The 24,486-nt window shown below is 42.6% G+C and overlaps 1 long non-coding RNA gene across 11 annotated transcripts in view; it reads right to left on the bottom strand.

The window, feature by feature from the left end:
• Positions 1-24,486, bottom strand: part of LOC147574350 (uncharacterized) — a 280,815-nt gene that overhangs the window by 186,708 nt on the left and 69,621 nt on the right. For 8 of the 11 annotated variants that reach the window (XR_015244162.1, XR_015244163.1, XR_015244154.1 and 5 more), the window contains 2 exons: positions 21,948-22,078; positions 20,330-20,430 (listed from right to left, as the gene is read on the bottom strand). The exons of 1 other annotated variant lie outside the window; for it this stretch is intronic. This is a non-coding gene — a long non-coding RNA (uncharacterized LOC147574350). The remainder of the gene's footprint in view (positions 1-20,329; positions 20,431-21,947; positions 22,079-24,486) is intronic. 2 more of the 11 variants (XR_015244158.1, XR_015244155.1) reach the window with 2 other exon arrangements.

Below are 24,486 nucleotides of genomic sequence, written 5' to 3'. Positions count from 1 at the left end.
TCAAAATAGTTAAGGTATGAGCTTTTAAGATGGGACCAATTTGTAAAAATGCCAATAATCATAAGAAAAACGTAAGCCTGAGATAGGAACTAAAGGTTGGATGTTTTTATTTTCTTTACAAATGGTCTTAACTAAATTATTTAATGCAGACTTTATGTAGCATGAAGATTTTTTTTAATGTGTACCTTGTATCAAATAATTTGGCATACCATTTCTTTGGGATAAAAATAACATAATTCCAAAAATACATCTTATGGAAATTAAGCAATAGTGATTTAGTCATTCACAGTAGAAAATGGATACTAAATAATAGTATTATTTTCTGAGTAGCTAGTAGATACCGATGGCCCCAATGAACCCACATCACCAGGACTCAGGCCTTTCCATAGTCTTTCCCACATCTACTTTGAACTTGACAATGTGACTTGATCTGGCCAATGAAACATCAGCAAGCATGACACAAGCAGGCATTTAATGAATGCTTACACATTGGAGCTTATGTCTTCTTAGAATGTTCCCTATAGGAAGCCGGCTACCATATAAGAAGCTCATTTACCCTGAGACTACCACGCTGTGGGGAAGTCTAAGCTAGCCTCACAGAGAGACCACATGAAGAAAAACTGAGGAACCCAGACAAGAGCCATAACTAAAGTTCTAGATGTATGACTCTGCTCCAGCCATTCCAGCTAGTTCCCGGCCATTCCAGCTAGTTCCCGGCCATTCCAGAAAGTTCCTGCCCATTCAAGCCAACTAGCCTGAGGCCCCAGACATTATGGAGCAGAGATAAGCCATCCCCAATATTCTGAATCTGAAATTCTGACCTATAGAATTATGAACAAATAAAATGGTTGTTGTTTTAAACCAGTAAGTTCCAGTAAGTTCTGGAGTACTTTTTCATGTGACAATGGACAATGAAACAGAGTATTTAAAATAAGAGTCTATTATCTGCAGGGCACTTGAGTGGCTCAGTTGGTTAAGTATCTTACTCTCCTTGATTTCAGCTCAGGTCATGACCTCACAGTTTGTGAGACTGAGTCACGCATTGGGCTCTGTGCTGACAGTGTGGAGCCTGCTTGGGATTCTCTCTCTCTCCCTCTCTCTCTCTGTCCCTCCCCCCCCCACACACACACATGCACATGTTCTTTCTCTCAAAAAAAAATTTCTTTTTGAAAAAGAGTCTGTTATTTGCTCAGTGACAATAGCTGATATAAGTTTAGTCCATTAGCCTCCCACCAAACCTTTCAACCAGGATTTTAGCCATTTTAACACTGAAATGGATCTCTATGGCAGTCCTGGTCCAGTAACCATAGATGAAGCACCAAAGCATCCAAGAGAAAAGCCAAGGTCCTCACTCTTCTAAGGCAGCAGAAAATAAAGCCATTGCCCATGTATGTAGGTTCATAGCTCTCTGCCTCTTCACAAATCAGGACCAAGCAGTGTAACTCCAACTCAAAAAGGAGGGACGTTCCCTGCTTTTCATGAGAGCATGCTGGGATACCCAGGTAAATTCTCCTCCTTCTTATCTTTAAGTTTTGATTCCTTTTGACTCTGTCTTTAAGTTCCTCATTCCAGGGACATTAACAACTTCTCTATAAATATGCTCACAGTAAGTATCACACAGATCAAGAGTTTCACTGAAAGGTGATCTGTGTTCCATGTAGGTGAGCAATATTCTCCTTCATCTAGAAATTATAAGGCCTTTTACAGACTAAGATGGGCATGATTATTAGGTAGCTCTTAGTTCTAAAGTTTAAGTTTTTAAGTCATTAAGACCCTTAAATAACTGTCCATTCATTCTAGGCATGTTTCTTCACAATGCTATGCTCATTTCAATATATAATTCTATATTATTTGGGGTGTTTATATATACCCTCTAAAGTGTTTTGTTGGCTTTTTGTGTATCATAACAATGTTGGTTTCTCTAACTTACTACATGACTGAGCTCATTCCCATGTGGGTGACTCATTCCCCATCTCATTTATTCTATTACAACATCTATATGTCACCTGCTTTCTGAAGAGGATTAGAGAGTTTCTAAAATATATTTGCAGTGAGGTCATGCAAAAAGGAAGATGACAGTATCTCTGACATACTCCATGATCTGACCTAAACAGACTTAGGAGTTTTACTGAAGAACTGTGTGTGTGTGTGTGTGTGTGTGTGTGTGTGTGTGTGTGTATTTACAGGGACTATCCTATGCACCAAAACTTCTCTTTGAAATTTAAAATAGGAACCATCTAATAAAATTATGAGTCACTGAATAAAAACGATATGTCAGTTTATACCAATTTTTAAGTCTGCATACACAACGTAAACTCACGCATGTGACATACATACACACATATACTAGAGGAAATTTTAACAGTAACAACTATTCTTGACTGACCTTTGCATTCACAATTTCATTTGTCACAACCTTGCAAGGCATTATTATCCTCATTTTGGACTGATGAAATTGGGGCTCAAATGGATTAACTGAACTGTGGTCATAGAGCTAAAAATGGTGGAACCAGAATTTGTACCCAGTGTACTTACTCTTTTTATTGTACCACACAAAGTCAAAACATGGTCACCAAAGAGTTTTAAAAAAAAGTAAACACAGGCAACACATTTTGATGAACTCTTGCTGATGGTTTTTATCTGAGATGAGAGTCCAGGGATGAGAAATCTGAAAATGTACATTGTACTAGAATAATACAAAGGAGTCAGAAATACACACTCAGGTCTAGGGAGGGACAGACTTTTATGACTAAAAGCTACCTTCCCACTACCCAGACCTCAAAGCGTTCAACCCTCTGCGCACAGAGGTCAACACCAGGGGAGAGCTTAGCAAGTTCCAAAACTAGAGGACCTCAGCCCTTAGTTTGTCCAGTTAGATCTTACATTCACTCCTAGTTTCTATCAAAGTTATCTCTCCCATACACTAAGAGAACAAGAAAGAGGACAAAGATAGTAATGATGGATGAACCATATGTTCCAGAATCATCAACTGGAAAAATTTTATCTACAGTGTTATCACAAAAACATCTTTGTTTGTTTGTTTGTTTGTTTGTTTCCCACATTCTAGGAAGCAGTAGTTTGGGGTCAACCTCTAATCCTAAGACTTATATGTATATCGGTGCTTTTCAAATCTTAATGTCTATATATATATACTTATATGTATGTATTACATGTTATATAAAAAATATAATAAACGTAAAATACATAAACCTGGCAATCTTGTTAAAATTGCAGATTCTGGGTTTCTAGTACATCTAGGTTGGGAGTTCAAGATTCTGCATTTCTAACAAGCTCCCAGATGATGCTGAGGCTGCTGATCCATGGACCACACTTTGAATAGAAAGATGAGTTCAACCCATCAGCCATTTTGATAAATCCCCTAGACTGAATGTCTTATCCACAAGCCAGTCTCAATAGATTTAATATAGACTGAACTGGATGAAAAATACAGTAGGAAAGGTGGTATCATTAGAATCTGATTAGCATTGTCTTGCTCAAAGCAAGTGAAGCTGGCAAGAATACTCACTGATTAAGTAAAGCCTTGAAAGAAAGTGTTTTTTGGTTCTGGTCAAGAGTGGAAAATGGAATGAAGTCAGGAAATGAAGGAGATCAATCACTTTGTCCCCAGTTATTCCTGGCCTCATTGCATTAGCGCATGACATGAAAAGTTCACCACTAACCAGACTCACTGGAGAGGATGAAAATGCCTGTCAGAGGTTGTCCATCGTGCTACTAACACAGCACTAAAAAGTATGCTACTATTTACGAATGAGTATTCACTTACAAAATTCTTCCTCAATTTTCCTCAAGGACCATTTCTTTACTGAGTGGACCAAATAACGGCTGAAGTTCTCAGAAAAACAGTAATAACTCTGTGAAATTATGTCTCATTCCACACCAGCTTGAACTGGTTACTTTCATCTTGGGTATTGATTTTTTTTTTTAACATTTATTTATTTTTGAGACAGAGAGAGACAGAGCATGAACGGGGGAGGGGCAGAGAGAGAGGGAGACACAGAATCGGAAGCAGGCTCCAGGCTCTGAGCCATCAGCCCAGAGCCTGACGCGGGGCTCGAACTCACGGACCGCGAGATCATGACCTGAGCCGAAGTCGGACGCTCAAACCGACTGAGCCACCCAGGCGCCCCTTGGGTATTGATTTTATCACTCTTTGTTTTCAAGAAATTCACATGAGTTGGAATTAAGAACCAATCGGAAAGTATTTATGAAGCTTCCGACACATGTCTACACCGAAGCCAGCCACTGTTAGGAAGACAAAACAAGGAAGTTCATGAAGTCAGAGCTTCTGAGAAGGAAATGAAAATACACAAAACCGTCCCTTTGCCCAACTGTACTTCCTGTCGCCCATAATCATAGTAGGCAGCCATAATAATTACACCTTTGCTGGTGTTATGATAAGGAAATTGATTTGAGCTGAGAGACAAAAAGAAAGCACATCTCTCCAGTAAAGCTCTTTCCACCCTCTTGAAATTTTCTCCCACACTCAACAAAAACTTCATAAAGTCATCCATGACCCTTCTGCTCGTCTCCACCAAGTCAACTCCTATGACTGGTCTCACACCCTTCTCAAGTATCGAGGCATTGCCACACGGCCTTCTCCTAGTGAGGCCCAGCTTGTTTTTCCAGAGGGCAGCAGTCATTACCTGAATGGCAGGTTTGCAATGCAAGCTGCCTTAATGTAGGGCTTTGTAGCCATCACGTCTGGGTTGTCATTAGTGTCCTCTGAAAACAACAATCAGCTGGCAGACCAAAAAAGGGCATTCAAGAAAACTCATTAATTCAAGTGTTTGGGGAAGCTACAGAAAATCTAAATGTATTTATCTTTTAGTTATTCAAAGAAAGTTCTAACATACACACAAGGATAATAGTCACCTAAAAGTTTATGAGCTATACTTGCTACAATGCTGAATTGGGACAGGCTACACATCTGTGGGCTGGCAGCTCTGGGAAGGAGGTAGCACCTTTGATCATTCCTGCATGGGATGATGTAATCATTCATCAGGGGGCTGAGCCGTGTTGTAGGGACATGGGTAATTCCATTTCTCACTGTCCCTTCCTCTTCCCTCTACAATGTTAGGTGGTTGGAAAGTTCTAGAAGAAGTCTGTTTACAGGAGTCTTCCTCCTCTGCCCCCACCTTTAGCATGGATGCATCTAAGGCTAAAAAGACAAGAGAGGAGATGACAGGACTCCTCTCTTCTGCCCCAGCCACACTGTTCCTGGGCCAGCCAGAGGTCAGAGTGACCAGGACTGAGTTCTGTGTCAGACCACAAGAGGGCTGCCTTCGAATAGCAGATGTCCAGAGTCTGCTCCCTGTTCCCTCACAGGAAGCAGAACGTAGAAATAAGCCCCCAGTGACAAGCACAGGCCTGCTAACCATTTTTACAGCAGGCAAAGGGTTAAAACCACAGCCTCCAGAAAGGTGCCTGCAGGAAAGTGGCAGAAGGAAGCTGGGAGCCTGCACCTCTAGGCAAACTGGACACCCATCTGGGGTCCAGACACGGGGCAGGCTGGGTGGGAGGGACCCACAGACACCTGAGGTGGGGGAATCACGGAGGGTGGGGTCAGAGGCTGAGTTCAAGGCTTTGATACCCAAATACATTCTGCCAGTTTCTTCCTGGTAGTGCTTAGAATTAGATCCTCCCCACCTCACCCACCAGGAACACATAAGGGGGAGAATTCAGAGCCCACTCCCATAACCCTCTAGAAATAAAACTTTCTGAGTGGCTCTGCTATGCTCACAGGATCCAAAGGATCTCGAGAAGGCACTCCTGTGCACAGCAGGGGAGGCTTGGGGGCCTCTCAGAGATTCACTTCCTGCCTCCCAGCTTTGTTTTTCGGGCCTCCAAGCAACATCTTGATGTAAAAGCTTCTCCTGCACTTGGAGCATTCTAGCTTGCTCTGCAGGGGCCCCACCTGAAGGTTTCTTTGCTGAAAGGGAGAGGGGTATGTAGCCACACCCCCATCAGAAGCAAGGAGGGGAAGGGGGACTTTAAGAGGAGGTGAAGAGGGACTGAAACTGCAGGCAGAGATCCTGTTACCTCAGTTTCCCCCAAACCCACTCAAACTTGAAAGAGACAGAACCCATGCACCAAGTACAAATATGGGTTTGCGATCAGGCAGGAGACACAAAAGTCCTAGCTCCTGCCCTTACAATGAACCCTTCTCTGAATGCTGGCTCCCTCCACGAGACAACTTGACAGAGTTTACTTCCACCTTGGCATCTGTGTCCTCAAGGCATCCAAGTATCTTGTGTATCTTTCAACAGATCAAAAGGCAGAAAGAAAAATGTTCTTGGATCAACTCCTAGAAAAATCTGAAACCAGATTTTCCTGGGATACGTCAGGCCAGTCAGCACCTGTTATTTTATACTGTGGCACCTTACCTTTAAAATATGGATTAAACGATGTGGCGAATGAAAAGATGAAAAATTCACAAATCCAGCAGCTCTAGTTTCTAAATTGCTGCGTTATCTCCTTTTAAACTTCTGTGGACTTTCATCACCCTCTCTGCTCTTTGGGGCGCTGCCTTTCTTACAGGGAAAACAGAAAAACCTGAGCTTTGCAAGCGGGGCACAGGGACACCGGTCAGGAATGCTGTAAGGAGGACCAGGTATCAATCTCCATAGGAGTGGAACCAGACGGTGGGCATTCAGATTTGATGATTCAAGTGTTAATGAGAAAAGATTTTACACTTCTAAAGAAGATAAAGTAACAGATCTATGGAAGATATTAACTGGTTTTTTAGATGTCTACAGGTTGGCCGAATTATAAATAAAGTTAGGACGCAGAGACACCCACTTGTTTACACACTGTCTGTGGCAGCTTTGGGCTATGGCAGCGGAGCCGAATAGTTACAACTGAGTTTCTCTGGCCCATAAAGCTTAAAATATTGACCATCTGGCCTTTGCAGAAAAAAATCTTCCAACCTTGTCTACAGACATTAGGAGGAAATGAGTTGAAATTACAGCAGAAACAGGCCCAACTATAACATCATCTCTGCCAGGTGAAGGGGGAATCTTTCTGACAGTTGAGATGGCTCTTGACCCCTTGCCAAGTACTAAACATGAACACGGCTAATTTAAAGAACACCTGGACAATTTAGCGCCGGTGTAATAACTTGAAAGATTGAAAAGTATCTGCTCTTCCCCCAGGTAATTCATACTCAGGGCAAAAAATTTTAAATAAAAAAAAAGGATATTTTACTTTTAAAGTTGTAGAGTTTCCCAAATGTTTTCCAGGATGACTGGTCAACTGTGCTCACCAATAAATTATGCTGTTCTTTGCAAAATGCCTTATTTGCACAGAGTGGGAAGGGAGATAATGGTGACTCATAAGTTTGGGTTTCCCCCTGGAGTCTTGGAAAGGGTAACTTTTATTAGATATGAAGGGCAGGAGCGCCCCCTGCTGACCAGAGAGGCAACTTAGGCCTGAACTCAATATTCTTTTTTCTGATCAGGGCTCTCAGGTTGGACAAGAATCAATTTCCACATAGCCCCATGAGGGAATAAAGGAATACCAAACATTCGCAATTCATGCCCAAGGCATGGTAGCAACTTTAAATCTCAGTAGTTTGCATAACATGTGTGGTAGCAAAAACAACCATCAAAAAGGAATCACCAGATTTTCTTTTTTTTTTTAAATTTTTTTTTCAACATTTATTTATTTTTGGGACAGAGAGAGACAGAGCATGAACGGGGGAGGGGCAGAGAGAGAGGGAGACACAGAATCGGAAACAGGCTCCAGGCTCTGAGCCATCAGCCCAGAGCCTGACGCGGGGCTCGAACTCACGGACCGCGAGATCGTGACCTGGCTGAAGTCGGCCGCTTAACCGACTGTGCCACCCAGGCGCCCCAGGAATCACCAGATTTTCACTTCTCTTCCTTAAGTCTCCTTCTCCACTAAATATAAAAATAAAAATACAGCCTTCGACAACAGCCCATTGAGTACAAACTCCTTTAACAACAAAGAAGTTAACCCCTTACTTGAAATCAAGTACCGGCTGAAGGTTTTGTTCCAAATAAGTCAAACTATATGAAATTGCCAATATTCCACTTGTTTGACTCACAAAAACAGCAACTTCATATGGTTCAGGTTGAATGTAATGACTCCATCAACAATTGACAAAGATACATAGGAGAGTCTGAATGTGTAAGCTAGGGGGCAGGCTTCCCTTACTCACCTACAGATACAGTGGTTGGAGGCTGGGGATACAGGACGGAGACCTTCTAGCCTCACAATTCTCCCCCAGGGAAGCCTCTGAATTCATCTAACCAATGAAAACAGAGGCTAGGATTTTAAAGTATCTTTCTTGTCACTTAGGCAACTCTGCTCCACATGATGGATAAGTATTTTTAAAATCAGTTCTCTCTTTTTAACACAAGTGTCCTAATAAAAGAGCTTCAGGGAAGAGGAGGATTTTTTTTAGTGTTTATTTATTTTTGAGAGAAAGAGAGAGACAGAGTGCAAGCGAGGGAGGGGCAGAGTGAGAGGGAGACACAGAATCCACAACAGGCTGTCAGCACAGAGCCTGACACGGGGTTGGAACTCGTGAACTGCGAGATCATGACCTGAGCCTAAGTCGGATGCTTAACCGACTGAGCCACCCAGCTGCCCCGGAAGAAGAGGATTTGAAAATCCTGATCTCACCATTGCCTCACTTTGAGGTTCTACAAGAACAGGGGATGTAAAAGCCCCACTGACCATGACCGTGGGACTGCAGTAGTGACTCTGCCATGCAGACCAGGCGCAGTGGAGGACTGGGGCCAGGACAGATGCAGACAATGCCAAAGACCAAGGGTTACAAGGGCAGGGACTTCTGATTTGAAAAGGAGAATCTGGGAGGGAACATTTACAAGGTCTGAATACCAAGCAAATTAGAACATGGACTCATTCATGCATCTGAATTTTGCAGTAAAATCCATATGGATCTGGATTTCTAAACCACAGTGACCTAGATAATAATCACTCCTCTAGGCCCATTTTTCAGGGCCCACTGTTAGCTGCAAGAGCCACAAAAAGCTGCAAAAGCCACAACCGTAAGAGTTGTGGGAAGAGTCTGGAGTAAAATAAAAGAAAGGAGTACGACAGCAACTCAGTCACACAATACTCTTAAAAGAACTTGGTAGAACTTTGTGTGTGTGTATACGTATATATTTTTTAATGTTTTCTTTATTTATTTTTAGTTAAAAAATTGTTAATGTTTATTTATTTTTGAAGGAGAGAGAGACAGAACGTGAGCAGGGAAGGGGCAGAGAGAGAGAGGGAGACACAGAATCCAAAGCAGGCTCTGGGCTCTGAGCTGTCAGCACAGAGCCCGACGTGGGGCTCGAACCCATGAGCCGTGAGATTGTGACCTGAGCTGAAGTCAGCCACTTAACTGACTGAGCCAGCCAGAGGCCCCTTATTTATTTATTTTTGAGAGAGAGAATAGGGGAGGGGCAGAGAGAGAGGGAAACAGCTCTGCGCTGACAGAAGCAAGCCCATTGTGAGGCTCAAACTCATGAACAGTGAGATCATGACCTGAGCTGAAGTTGGATGCTTAACTGACTGAGCCACCAAACTTGGTAGGACTTTGAAGGCAAGTTCCAAGTAGACTTATTTGAAGGATCAAGTCGGGAGAAACAGGAGTTGCCCATACCCTGACCTAGCCCAATACTTTGATACATTCCTTAAAATGTCCATGATTTAAGGCAGCGGTCCCTAGGTTAAAAACACAATTCTTGAATTTGAAAACACAGTGGCCAAATGCCATCCTCCAGGACAGAAACACTGAACACAGTAAAAGCCTGAATGATATCCTTAGACTATAATATCAAGCCCCCAGGAGATGTCCAATGTGACGCTCACTGACAGGAACCACTAAGTTGGAGGACCTCTCGAGTCAAATTATAATTCCATATAAGCTTGGGAATTTTTAAGTACAAAAGAAAAAAGAAAATCCCACAGCTACACAAGTCATTATAAGAGCAAAGCTCAAAGCCTATCATCCAGCAGAGGGAGCAAGAGGTACACAAATACTTTTTTTTTTTTTTTTTTTTTTCAACGTTTGTTTATTTTTGGGACAGAGAGAGACAGAGCATGAACGGGGGAGGGGCAGAGAGAGAGGGAGACACAGAATCGGAAACAGGCTCCAGGCTCTGAGCCATCAGCCCAGGGCCTGACGCGGGGCTCGAACTCACAGACCGCGAGATCGTGACCTGGTTGAAGTCGGACTCTTAACCGACTGCGCCACCCAGGCGCCCCCACAAATACTTTTAAAGTCAGACCATGGAATTTAATTAAGACCTTGGATTGTGATGCCTCCCACTTTGGTCTTTTTCAAAATTACTTTGGCTATCCGGGGTCTTTTGTGGTTCCATACACATTTTAGGATTGCTTGTTCTAGCTTCGAGAAGAATGCTGGTGCAATTTTGATTGGGATTCCATTGAATGTGTACATAGCTTTGGGTAGTATTGACATTTTAACAATATTTATTTCTCCAATCCATGAGCACGGAATGTTTTTCCATTTCTTTATATCTTCTTCAATTTCCTTCATAAGCTTTCTATAGTTTTCAGCATACAGATCTTTTACACCTTTGGTTAGGTTTATTCCTAGGTATTTTATGATTCTTGGTGCAACTGTGAATGGAATCACTTTCTTTATTTGTCTTTCTGTTGCTTCATTATTAGTGTATAAGAATGCAACTGATTTCTGTACATTGATTTTGTATCTTGTGACATTGCTGAATTCATGTATCAGTTCTAGTAGATTTTTGGTGGAGTCTATCAGGTTTTCCATGTATAATATCATGACATCTGCAAAAAGTGAAGGCTTGACTTCATCTTTGCCAATTTTGATGCCTTTGATTTCCTTTTGTTGTCTGATTGCTGATTCTAGAACTTCCAACACTGTTAAACAACAGCAGTGTGGGGCGCCTGGGTGGCGCAGTCGGTTAAGCGTCCGACTTCAGCCAGGTCACGATCTCGCGGTCCGTGAGTTCGAGCCCCGCGTCAGGCTCTGGGCTGATGGCTCGGAGCCTGGAGCCTGCTTCCGATTCTGTGTCTCCCTCTCTCTCTGCTCCTCCCCTGTTCATGCTATGCCTCTCTCTGTCCCAAAAATAAATAAAAAACGTTGAAAAAAAAAAATTAAAAAAAAAAACAACAGCAGTGAGAGTGGACATCCCTGTCGTGTTCCTGATCTCAGGAGGAAAGCTCTCAGTTTTTCCCCATTGAGGATGATATTAGTTATGGGCTTTTCATAAATGGCTTTTATGATGTTTAAGTATGTTCCTTCTATCCTGACTTTCTTGAGGGTTTTTATTAAGAAAAGTTGCTGAATTTTGTCAAATGCTTTTTCTGCATCGATTGACAGGATCATATGGTTTTTTTTCTTTTCTTTTATTAATGTGATGTATCACATTGATTGATTTGCAAATGTTGAACCAGCCCTGCATCCCAGGAATGAATCCCACTTGATCATGGTGAATAATTCTTTTTATATGCTGTTGAATTCGATTTGCTAGTATCTTATTGAGAATTTTTGCATCCATATTCATTAGGGATATTGGCCTGCAGTTCTCTCTCTTTTTTTTTTAATATTGAAGAAGAAGACCAAAGTGGGAAGCATCATAATCTCAGACTTTAGCCTCTACTACAAAGCTGTAATCATCAAGACAGCATGGTATTGGCACAAAAACAGACACATAGACCAATGGAATAGAATAGAGACTCCAGAATTGGACCCACAAAAGTATGGCCAACTAATCTTTGACAAAGCAGGAAAGAATATCCAATGGAAAAAAGACAGTCTCTTTAACAAATGGTGTTGGGAGAACTGGACAGCAACATGGAGAAGAATGAAACTAGACCACTTTCTTACACCATTCACAAAAATAAACTCAAAATGGATAAAGGACCAGAATGTGAGACAGAAAACCATCAAAACCCTAGAGGAGAAAGCAGGAGAACACCTCTCTAACCTCAGCCACAGAAATTTCTTATTTGACACATCTCCAAAGGCAAGGGAATTAAAAGCAAAAATGAACTATGGGGACCTCATGAAGATAAAAACCTGCACTGCAAAGGAAACAATCAACAAAACTAAAAGGCAACCAATGGAATGGGAAAGGATATTTGCAAATGACATATCGGATAAAGGGCTAGTATCCAAAATCTATAAAGAGCTCACCAAACTCCACACCTGAAAAGCAAATAATCCAGTGAAGAAATGGGCAGAAAACATGAATAGACACTTCTCTAAAGAAGACATCCTAAGGGCCAACAGGCACATGAAAAGATGCTCAACGTCGCTCCTCATCAGGGAAATACAAATCAAAACCACACTCAGATACCACCTCACGCCAGTCAGAGTGGCTAAAATGAACAAATCAGAAGACTATAGATGCTGGAGAGGATGTAGAGAAATGGGAACCCTCTTGCACTGTTGGTGGGAATGCAAACTGGTGCAGCCACTCTGGAAAACAGTGTGGAGGTTCCTCAAAAAATTAAAAATAGATCTACCCTATGACCCAGCAATAGCACTGTTAGGAATTTACCCAAGGGATACAGGAGTGCTGATGCATAGGGGCACTTGTACCCCAATGTTTACAGCAGCACTCTCAACAATAGCCAAATTATGGGAAGAGCCTAAATGTCCATCAAATGATGAAAGAATAAAGAAATTGTGGTTTATATATACAATGGAATACTACGTGGCAATGAGAAAGAATGAAATCTGGCCTTTTGTAGCAATGTGGATGGAACTGGAGAATGTTATGCTAAGTGAAATAAGTCATACAGAAAAAGACAGATACCATATGTTTTCACTCTTATGTGGATCCTGAGAAACTTACCAGAAGACCATGGGGGAAGGGAAGGAAAAAAAAAAGGTTAGAGAGGGAGGGAGCCAAACCATAAAAGACTCTTAAAAACTGAGAACAGGGGCACCTGGGTGGCTCAGTCGGTTGAGCGTCTGACTTCAGCTCAGGTCATGATCTCACAGTCTGTGAGTTCGAGCCCCGCATCGGGCTCTGTGCTGACAGCTCAGATCCTGGAGTCTGTTTCGGATTCTGTGTCTCCCCCTCTCTCTGCCCCTCTCCCACTCGTGCTCTGTCTCTCTCTGTCTCAAAAATAAATAAAAACATTAAAAAAATTTTAAAAAACTGAGAACAACCTGAGGGTTGATGGTGGGTGGGAGGGAGGGGAAGGTGGGTGATGGGTATTGAGGAGGGCACCTGTTGGGATGAGAACTGGGTGTTGTATGGAAACCAATTTGACAATAAATTTCATATTAAAAAAGAAAAAAGACCTTGGAGCCTAGGGGCGCCTGAGTGGCTCAGTCGGTTGGGTGGCTGAGTTTGGCTCAGGTCGTGATCTCACGGTTTGTGGGTTTGAGCTCCCCATCAGGCTCTGTGCTGACAGCTCAAAGCCCAGAGCCTGCTTCAGATTCTTCATCTCCCTCTCTCTCTGCCCCTCCCCCACTCACATTCTGTGTCTCTATCTCAAGAATAAATAAACATTAAAAATATTTTAAAAAAAAAGACTTTGGAGCCTAAATGATTCATTTTATCTTCAATGATAGTATTTCCTGAAAAGTAAAGAAACTTGGTCACAGCAACACAGAGAGTGAAATCCTGTGTCTCTTCATTTCAGGTGATATGTTCTCTCCCATGACAAAGCTAACATGAAATGATTCTCTTTTATGTTCATTTACCTATAGAAACATGCAATCAAAATTCCTTATTTGAATAAGGCACATAGTAAAATACTTAATTGGTTGTAGACACCAGAAACACAAGAAGGATTTTTTTTAATGTTTGTTTATTTTTGAGAGAGAGTCAGAGCAAGAGTGGGGGAGGGGCAGAGAGAGAGGGAGTCACAGAATCTGAAGCAGGCTCCAGGCTCTGACCTGTCAGCACAGAGCCGGACATGGGGCTTGAACCCACGAACTGTGAGATCATGACCTGAGCCGAAGTCAGACACCTAACAGACTAAGCCACCCAGGTGCCCCTGAACACAAGAAGGATTTTAAAGAAATCCTTTGTGTACAACACAAAGAAATGTCTTCCTCTTTATAACAGATAAATTGGACTCTTCATACCAATTCACTCATTCACTCACTTATTAATTATCAACTGTGTACTTATTCTGTTAGACACTGTATCCAGACCTCACCTAACATCTCTGCATAGCCCTGTGTTGATGTTTGGGATATTTTGGCCCCTTCTTCAGAGAGCCCATTTCATGGGATACAGTGCTGGGTATTATTGTGCTGTGCCCTTCTGTGGCTGTCAGTGTCACATCTGTGGCCATAGGCATACACTTGGACATTTGTACTCACGGTGGGGAAGATGGACAGAACATTTCTGGAGGAATGTTCCAAAGTCCCTGCACTTTAGACACTGAGCCATTCAACACACGTTTGTTGGCAAAGGTCCAGTCCTCATAATTCAAGGTTCAGAAATTTGATTTTATCAGTTCACTCAAGGTTGATAAGGGGCTAAGGGAATGGAGTCATATAAATCCCATTAACAAGAGAACGTCTATTCTTTTCCAATAAAAGTGGTGTTGGTGTTTTACCACTATCCAGTGAACCTTGTCTCATGATCAAGGTGCCCACAAACTAAATTAGGTATCTGAAAAGTGTTTGGTGATCATGGAATAAATGCAAAGGTTGTGAATAGGCTAGAAAGGCATTTTTCTAAGGAACATGAGAGCTCCTTCAGCACCAAATAACAATCTGCTGTGACGAGAAGACCATCCCTGCCAGATGGTGTCTACTGTGCAATATTGTGCCCAAGAGCCACTTTCGCCAGGTGCTCCCATGTACACCTGCAAGCCCTAATCTAGCCTCTTTGCCTGGACTGTCAATCCTCGAGGGGAGAACACGCTTACTCACATTTGCACCTGGATGACGCTAGGCTCCCAGAATCTCTAATGATCAGGTGGGGGAAGGAAGGATGGATGGATGGGGTCAGTGCATGAATGAAAGGCAACTCCAGTTACCCAGTCCCTGCCTGCGTTACCAGAGTCCTAAGCTGCTAGCCCCTTAGGGAGGTGATAGGGGGCTCCCTCTGAATCATCACTAGTTTGTTCTTCAGCTTTCATTTCTTTGCATTCAAATGTGTGGGGCGTGTGTGTGTGTGTGTGTGTGTGTGTGTGTGTGTGTGTGTGTTACAAGTGATACTACTTTCCTTCTCAACTGATTGTAAAGAAAAAGATCGCCTATTCTGTTAATTTAAAATCAGTATTTACAAAGTGTGGTCTCTAGGTCTCTTTTTAAAGACACAGGGGAGTTACTCCAGGAACAAAGTTCAGTGGCTGCCCTTATTACAGAGAGGTAAAGCCAGAGTCTTTGCAGGACAACGCGGTCCGCACACCATAGCCATTTTCCTCTGGTCTCCCTCCTTTCCCGCCAGTCTCCCTTCCAGACCTCAGCACCAGCTTAGGTTGTGAAGGGGCCACTGCCCCACCCACATTGGGAGGTCTCTGCCCCAGACTACACAGCTCTTCCCTCTTGCCAAACTTCCCATTTTCTTTTTTTTTTTTTCCGTTTTTTTTTTTTTTTTTAATGTTTATTTTTGAGAGAGAGAGAGACAGAGTGCGAGCGGGGAAGGAGGAGCAGAGAGAGAAAGAGACACAGAATCTGAAGCAGGCTCCAGGCTCTCAGCTGTCAGCACAGAGCCCTATGAGGGGCTTAAACTCATGGACTGTGAGATCATGACCTGAGCCGAAGTCAGACAGTTAACTGACTGAGCCACCCAGGCGTCCCCAAACTTCCCATTTTCATTCAAGTACCACTCATGGTGAGGCCAGTCCTAACTACTCCATACACAAGTGCACCCTCTCCAGAACAACCCCAGGTCCCCAAAGCACAGGTCATCCTCTTGCAGACTTCTCCTGGTAGTCCCTGCCTCCGATGCCAAATTCCACAAGATGCCCCCAAACAGGGCCTGGCACACACTTCTAATATGGCTATAAATATTTGCGAATGGATGAATCAATGCCTGGAACATCACATATTCTACAAGGCTCAGGCTAAATAATAGCAGGTCCTCGTCCTCCTCAATCTTCCTCTTTAAGATCTTGTAACGATCTCTTCGGGTATTAACCTGCATATTGCTAAAGAACATGCTTCTACGGCTACTTCTTAATTATTCAACTTAAGACGTTAAAAACCTAAATTGCTGGTGTGGAAGATGACAAGACAGGATTCTGATACCACTCCACACCCCAGTTCCCATTTCTCCACCTTTCTGGTAGAATTATATAACATTAGCTTTTATCATTTTTGCCGAAGTCCTCTAGATACAATATGCAACTGAATGCATCAACACAACTGATTGATATAATACAATCTCTCTAGATACAATTCTAGCTAGAATGAAGCTCCGGCAACAGAAATTTTTGTCTGTTTTGCTCACTGAAGCATCCCTGTGGCCTAGAGCAATGTCGCACATAGCAGGTGGGCCCTGAAGAAGCATTTGTAGAACACTCAGATTTATGGTATGTGACATAAGTCATTCATTATTGCACGTGCAGGGTGCATGGGCCATCCCCCACGTCCCTCCACCTGGTGGCCTGGCTGGTTGAACGCTGCACTGGCATGAGACCACCTGCAGGGAAGTTTCAATGACTCTCTCTCATCCAGTTTCACTTGGGAATCCCTACCCGACATCCCCCAAACTCTTCTTGAAACTTACAGTGATTTATAATTACTGATCTACTAATCAGCTTCCCCAACGAGACTGCAGCCTCCTTGGCATCATGGAGGTCCTTGGTCATCTCTGGACCCCACGGTCTGTCACAGCATCAGATCCATCATAATAGATTCTCCAGAAGTTCTGAATGAAGAACACAAGGCCCCGCCTGCCACTCTGAGGCAAGAGAGAAAGAACTTCTTCCTGTTCTGGGTAAGCCCTTACGACGAGGCCCTCTCACTATTTACAGAAATAAAATGGAGATCGACTGTTTTTCCTTTTGCTCTTTGCACCCCTGGGCTCATTAATCCCAGGTCATTTCATTCACTTTATTTTTTTCAATGATTTAGTTTCTTTCTAGCCACTTTCCTTGTTCAAATCGCCCTTGAAAATAAAAATAATTTTCAACTAACAGTTAAATCAGTCTTGGAGCTTGACGGTTTCTTCCCAAGTTAGAATTGCTCTGTTGCCTTGCGAAACTGTCCGATTTTACACTGGACTCCACTTGACAAAACAAAGCATTCAAAACTAAAATGTACAATCAGTTGAAAGGTCTTCCTACATCACTACTACCGTTACTTTCTAGCAGTGGTTCTCAAACTTTGCGCGTCAGAATCACCTGGAGGATTTAAGACCCAGATTGCTGGGCTCCCACCTCCAGGGTCTTTGATTCAGAGGATCAGGAAGGGCCTGAGGATATGTATTTGCAACAAGTGCCCAGGTGATGCTGATGCCGGCCACCTGGGGACCACTCTTTGAGAGCCCTTGCTTCCCCATAATTCTCTGGGAGGTCTCGGAAATGGGTTAAATTTCTTGCTACCCCACCCCTCAACCAAGATAACCAGATGTTGGGTACATGCTTACAGCACTCCTTAACCTTACCAATGCACATAAGTCCCCTGAGGATCTTTTGAAAATGCAGATTATTCAGCCAGTCTGAGGTGGGGCCCAAGATCTGCATGTCTAACCAGCCCCAGGTGAGGCCAACATTGTGGATCCAGGGATCAAACTTTAAGGCATTACAAATTGTACCAAGCAGGTTAGTATTAAAACTCAAGGGCTTTTGCAGGTCTCAAAGCATTTGATTTCAGGTCTGAGCCCTAAAACTACCAATATACTTCTACACTTTATTTATTATTACACTTCATTATTAAAATCCTGACAAAATAGAAGCAAGTGAACATTTAACTTTCTCCCATATAAAACTTCAACATGGATGGGTCCAGCTGACTCACTGGCATTGCCCAGATGTATCTGAACATGGTTCCAACAGTGTGGGTAGATAATGGTAAACCTGGTGGAGATGGTGGGGAGGGTGGGACTGCTCTTACGTGTTGATTTAGGAACTGCCCCTTTGTCATGTGGTGAATGGTGTTTTGTTATACAATTCTAGAATTTAGCCTTCACAGAAAACTGGTTTTAAAACACCTTGTCTAATGCGTCATTGAGCCCAATTCCCCCCAAGGCCAGGATTATCTCTTTTTAATTTCTCAGGCTATAAAGAGATCATAGCAATGGGGAAGTGAAAGACAGTATTAGCTCCTCCCAAACCCTACCTAATCCATTTACTCTCTTACAGGTGCAGGTGACTATTAAGAACACACTTAGAGGAGCACAGAACGAGGTACAAAATCTGCAGGGCCCAGTGCAAAATGAAAATTTGGGACCTCTTGTTCAAAATTATTAAGAATTTCCACACTGCAGAGTATCAAAGCAAAGGCCAGGACCTTCTAAGGTCATGTGCCAGTGAAGTCAACCCCAGGGGGAAGGACTCTGACATAATGAAAAACCCATGAGTTAGGAAACTAACCAGACCCTCTCACTCTCTATCCTCCTCTTTTTCCCTCTCAAAACATATGTCCAAAAAGAATAGCTATGATGACAATGGTAGTGTCATTGTTGAATGAAAAGTTGTCCCTGTCTCATCTTTGGCTCTACCCTTCCTTCATTTTTCACTAAAATAACTCAACCATCTGATTTACAAAAACCTAATGAGATGCCACTAATTCCAACAAGGGCTAAAATGAACCCTACCTTTGGTCTGGTTATGATAAGATGGTTTACCTAAACTATGCTAAGGAAATGTACAGCACAGTTATGATTAGAGGTGAGGGTGTGTGTGATCTCAAATAACCAGCTTTTCAAATCACCAGGCAGTGCATCTCAAGCTTTGGTGATTCACCAAGGATCTTGTGAAAATGAAGGGAGGTGAGTACGGGACCCAGGTGAGCAAGGGACCCCAAGAATAGGGGACACCTATACTATGAGACTGAGGACCACACTTTGAGTAGCTTAGTCTAGAACTGTCAGTAAGGCAGCCATTAACCTCATGGACCTACTGAGTGCTTGTCCAAATGGAGATGTGCTGTGAGTTTAAGTGAATACCACATTTCAAAGACAGTTAAAAAAAAAAAGGCAAAGTATCTCATTAATAATTTTATAGATTATATGTTTTGGATATATTGGCTTGAACAAAATATCTTATTAAAATTAATCCCATCTTTTTTTTTTACCTTTTTATTTTTTTAATTTTTTTTTTAACATTTATTTATTTTTGAGACAGAGAAAGACAGAGCATGAACGGAGGAGGGTCAGAGAGAGAGGGAGACACAGAATCTGAAACAGGCTCCAGGCTCTAAGCAGTCAGCACAGAGCCCAACGTGGGGCTCGCACTCACGGACCGCGATCGTGACCTGAGCCGAAGTCGGACGCTTAACCGACTGAGCCACCCAGGCGCCTCTTTTTTACCTTTTTAAATGCAGCTCCTAGAAAACTTTAACTTAGATGTACCATTGCTGTTGAACAGCACTGTTCGAGAAATGCCACTGGAGCTTTCCCTTATCTATCCTCTCCATCTGATTATAAACTCCCTGGGGTGGGAACGTGAGACCAGCCCTGGACACCATCCAAGGAGGGAACAACTTGATAGCTGAGTTCATCCCTCAACTTCTCACCACACTAAGTTTGCTGCTCTGGCTCCTTCCACTCCAACATACGCATTTGTGCACGTGCACACACACACACACACACACACACACACACACACACACACACACCAGAGTGGAGCAGACTTGAGGACAGGACCTTGTCTTCTGCATCTTTCTATCCTCAGTGCCCAGCACATGAATATCTGATGTGTTGATGCTCTATGTAAATCATTCGTTGCTCCTCCCCCTTATAATACTTACGGGTCACTCACTGTATGTATATAGTATACATATACATATATATCATATACTGAGATATGTATATATCTCAGACTTATTACATGCTTTCTCAATTACATTTTCATCCAGAAGGTTGTCCTTCAGCTTATCTGGTACTAGCCACACGGGCTCAATCAGTATCAGTGACAATGCCACTAGCCCTACTGCGCACTGAGTGGTAGATGTTGGTGGCTCTTTTCTTATCTCCATCACCAAGTTCACAATCACTACAGCTCTACTAGGCTCACTGCTGCTACTAGTAGCTACAGCTCACTGAGTGCTTTTGCTACGTGTCAGGTGTTGTGACAGGCACTCCAAAACGTCATCTCATTTAAGCCCCACAACATCGCCGTGCTAGGCACCATTAACGATCCTCTACTTTCCATATGAGGAAAGTGAGGCTCAGAGAGGTTAAGAACTTACCCATGTTCACACAGCAAGTAAGCAGCAGAGACGGGATTCTAATCCAGATCTCCAAACACTGTGCTTTCAACCCTTGGTATCTATAATACCAGCAGCAGGTTCTGGATCGCAGAGCAGTAAAAAGGCAAAAGTGATGTTGGATGGTTTTGAATAGTTGCTTTTTAATAGCCACACCGAGACAAAGATGTTCTTTAATTCTTTTTCTGAGTCTGTTTTTCAAACGTATAACTTTCTCAGGGCACCTGGGTGGCTCAGTCAGTTAAGTGTCTGACTCTTGGTTTCGGCTCAGGTCATGATCTCATGGCTCATGAGTTCGAGCCCCATGTTGGGTTCTGCTGACGGTGCAGAGCCTGCTTGGCATTCTCTCCCTCTCCTGCTCTCCCTGCACCTCTCCCCGCAACTTGTGCTCTCTCAAATAAATAAATAAACTTTTAATAAATAAATAAATGTATATGTTTCTCAATACTTAAGAAAATACAAGTTGTCATCAACCTTTTATTCTTCCAGTTCAGGGAATATGTAAATCTGACATTTCCTTTATAGCGGAACGTTGCGAACATGTGTGTTCACATTTACGAACTGTATACAGTATGTGTGTCCACACATACACTGCATTTCAAGTTTCAATATGGAGCATATCAGAGTAACACTGGGCAAATAGGCTTACGAGGAAAAAAATGGAAGACCAACTCAAAACCAATTACCAATGAATTGTTTTATGATGAAGGCACAGTTTTAGGATGATCTTTGAAAGATGGATTTAGAATTTCTCAGTCAGTTTCAGGTTTGCAGCCATTTTTTTTTTCCCTAATGACTTTATTCTTTCCGCATCAAAAGAGCTGGTTCATCCTAAAAAGTAGATTTTATGATGTCAATTTTACCTTTGGGATTAACGCCCGTGTGTATTAATATCTTAGTACAATTTTATTTTTTTCAACTTCTTTTTTTTTAATTTATTTTTGGGACAGAGAGAGACAGAGCATGAACGGGGGAGGGGCAGAGAGAGAGGGAGTCACAGAATCGGAAACAGGCTCCAGGCTCCGAGCCATCAGCCCAGAGCCTGACGCGGGGCTCGAACTCACGGACCGCGAGATCGTGACCTGGCTGAAGTCGGACGCTCAACCGACTGCGCCACCCAGGCGCCCCAATCTTAGTACAATTTTAAAACACCAAAGCTTTGAAATAATATACAAAGTGCTTGCTGAATCCACTTTGACAGAGCTGTAAAAAGGACAAAGTCCTTAAAAGATTTCTTACAGTTCTCCCAAAAGATTTCATTCAAGTTCCCACATTAAGAATGTGGGAGGGGTGCCTGGGTGGCTTAGTTGGTCAAGCATCTGACTTCGGCTCACGTCATAATCTCACGGTTCATGAGTTTGAGCCCGGCATTGGGCTCTGTGCTGACAGCTCAGAGCCTGGAGCCTGCTTCTGATTCTGTGTCTCCCCTTCTCTCTGTTCCTTCCCCGCTCACCCTCTGTCTCTCTCTCGTCAAAAATAAAGATTAAAAATAAAAATAAAAGAATGTGGGAGATAATTCCTGGAATACTAAAATGCAAAACGAAGGAGACAAAATGATTGTAATCATTGTGACAAAGCAGATCAAGAACAGTGGCTTTACCATAAGAGCATGACAGGCCAGAATAATTGGTTTCCATTTTCATCTTGACTAATTCATCATCGCTTCTAGGGCCAATTGTGCTGTCTGGTGTCTCCATTTTGCCAATGATACGGCCCTATGTTGGTGTGAATCTGGCAGGGTAGGAGGGGGGATGAATTCGAGGTTAAAAACCTGACCTCTGGCCGAATGTCATACTTATTACGTTCAATAAACATAACTGGTGACTGAACACACACAGCACAGTAAATACTGTGCTTTTAAAAAGCCACCAGGTAAATCTTTAATAAAGCCTCAAATGACTTAGGAACAAAATGAGTCCTGCAGCGGGGAACAAAATGAATTATTGGTATAGATCAAATTGCCCAGAAACCTCATGTGTCAACATTAATGTCAGTTCTTCAGAACCAATATATTGCGCCTTAATTACGCCAGGCTTCCAAGCCCTGTGGTCCTCCTGACAGCTCATTTCACAGAGATGCATTTATTTTGAAAAAGTGTGTGTAGCTACCAGCCTGTCCACTCTATCAACATGAGACTTGGCCATAAAATCCTGCTATATTTTGCCCAGGGCAGCAATTATTAAGTATCCCTCAACATATGTGTCAAACACATGAGAAATTGCTCCAGGCTTTTCCTGGTTTTCCATTGCTTAAAAAAAGTAGAAAACACAAAAACAGGAGGCCTTTGCGGAACATGAGGCATCAAAAATGTTAGTAGCGTGGTGAGAGCTGAAGAGTAGCAACTCGTTCTTGGAGAAAATATGAATAAACCAAGTCTCCGCTGACACCTAGGACGTCCCCAGAAAGGTGTAAAGCCTCTGGTTACATGGCTAGAAACACAGCGCAGGGACACAGCGCAAAACTGCACAAAGGCTCCGCTCTCTGCGCTGGTTATTGGCACTAGTGAATCTTGTTGTAACGATAGGGGTTCTCTGCTTTCACTTTTCTAAGTTGGGTTAAATGGGGCTCCTCACAGTGGGGTTCTTTCCTCCTAACCCTCTGATGCCCAAGCAGGATGACCTAAGGATTTATTACCTTATCATATGCTAGCATCCCAACTCAACAAATAATACATAACCTGGACCCCAGAGCCCGAAGGTTGACTGAACTCACCCGTTCTTTATCTGCGGAGCCCATCTGGGTCTCAGTGTTCTATTCTCATATCCCACCCTTGCTCATCTTTCTTATCCACCCACATTAAAAATTAAAATAAAGGTTAAAATTAAAATCCATGTCAGTATGTCCTCTGCTAGAGGCATTCCTTGAGAGCAGTGTCTAACTAATTGATTGTTGCTTCTAGGGCCAATTTCGCTGTCTGGTATTTCCACTTTAACAGTGTTAAGGCCCTGTCTGTGTCTGTGTGGTGGGGGGTGGGGCAGGGCAGGAGGAAGGATCTGAATTAGAAATTAAAAACCTGACTTCTAGTCAAATGTTGTATTTACTACACTCAATGAACATAACTGGAGACTGGACACACCATTCATTTATTCAACAAAGAATAAATGATGTGATTTATTTTACCTGGTTATTTTTCTTTTTTTCTTTTTTTTCTTTCTTTAATGTTTATTTTTGAGAGAGAAAGAGAGAAAGAGAGAGACGGGGAGGGGCAGAGAGAGAGGGAGACACAGAATCAGAAGCAGGCTGCAGGTTCTGAGCTGTCAGCACAGAGCCCGATGTGGGGTTTGAACCCACAAACCATGAGATCATGTCCTGAGCTGAAGTTGGACGCTTAACAGACTAACCCACCCAGGTGCCCCTATTTTTCATTTTTTAAAAGCTAGCTGTCAAAATTTTGATTCAGGCTTTGCCAACTGCCTCGTCCACAAAATGTTGATCTTTATAGGCATTTTCCTAAAATCTGTTTACAACTCCTCCTTCCGAAATTAGATGTTGAAAAGCTTACTGTCTCTCAGTTGCCCTCTCTTGCTCTCATGCACTCTCTTTCTCTCTCTCTCTCCCTCCTTTGTTTCTCAAGTTCTGTCCTATTCCCTACAAGAGATTTTCAATATCAGCATCGAGAATTTCTCTTTTAATCACTCATCTGCTTTGTACAGGTTTTCTAACTTAAATGTGCACACATTAAAAAGTAATGACACACCCAACGGAGCTGAAATGTGAACACATGTGTTGTTTGTGTTCCGAAAGGCTAATTAATAATACATCTCTTCATCTGCTTGTATCCGTATATACCGTGCCTTGTTTGAGGAACATCCTGGGGCCAGTGATCACTGTCACATCTTACAGAATCTACTTCAACGTTGTGCTAGTAGGAGCAAATGAAGGAAGATATAGGAAGAGTAGGTCTTTAGCCCCAGGGTGGAAACTCGTTATGTGTGGGGCATATAACTTATATTAGACTTTTAAACAGTAATCTAATCAGTGAGAGTTTCATTTCTTTATCAGGGTGCTGTTTGCAAGACAGCTTTCCTGGGTCAGGCAAACTTGCTGAAAACCAAGATAGAAAGCAAACATTATGTGGATTAAGTTGACCAACTTTCTATATTTGCACTGTTGCCATAAGCAAGTCAATAAATCTATTA

This window comes from Puma concolor, chromosome E1, assembly GCF_028749965.1.
Source record: "Puma concolor isolate L17-30 chromosome E1, mPumCon1.1.hap2, whole genome shotgun sequence".
In the NCBI taxonomy this organism is placed as follows: Eukaryota; Metazoa; Chordata; class Mammalia; order Carnivora; family Felidae; genus Puma; species Puma concolor.
Note: the sequence above shows the minus strand (reverse complement) of the source record. Positions and strands in the feature narration are given on the sequence as shown.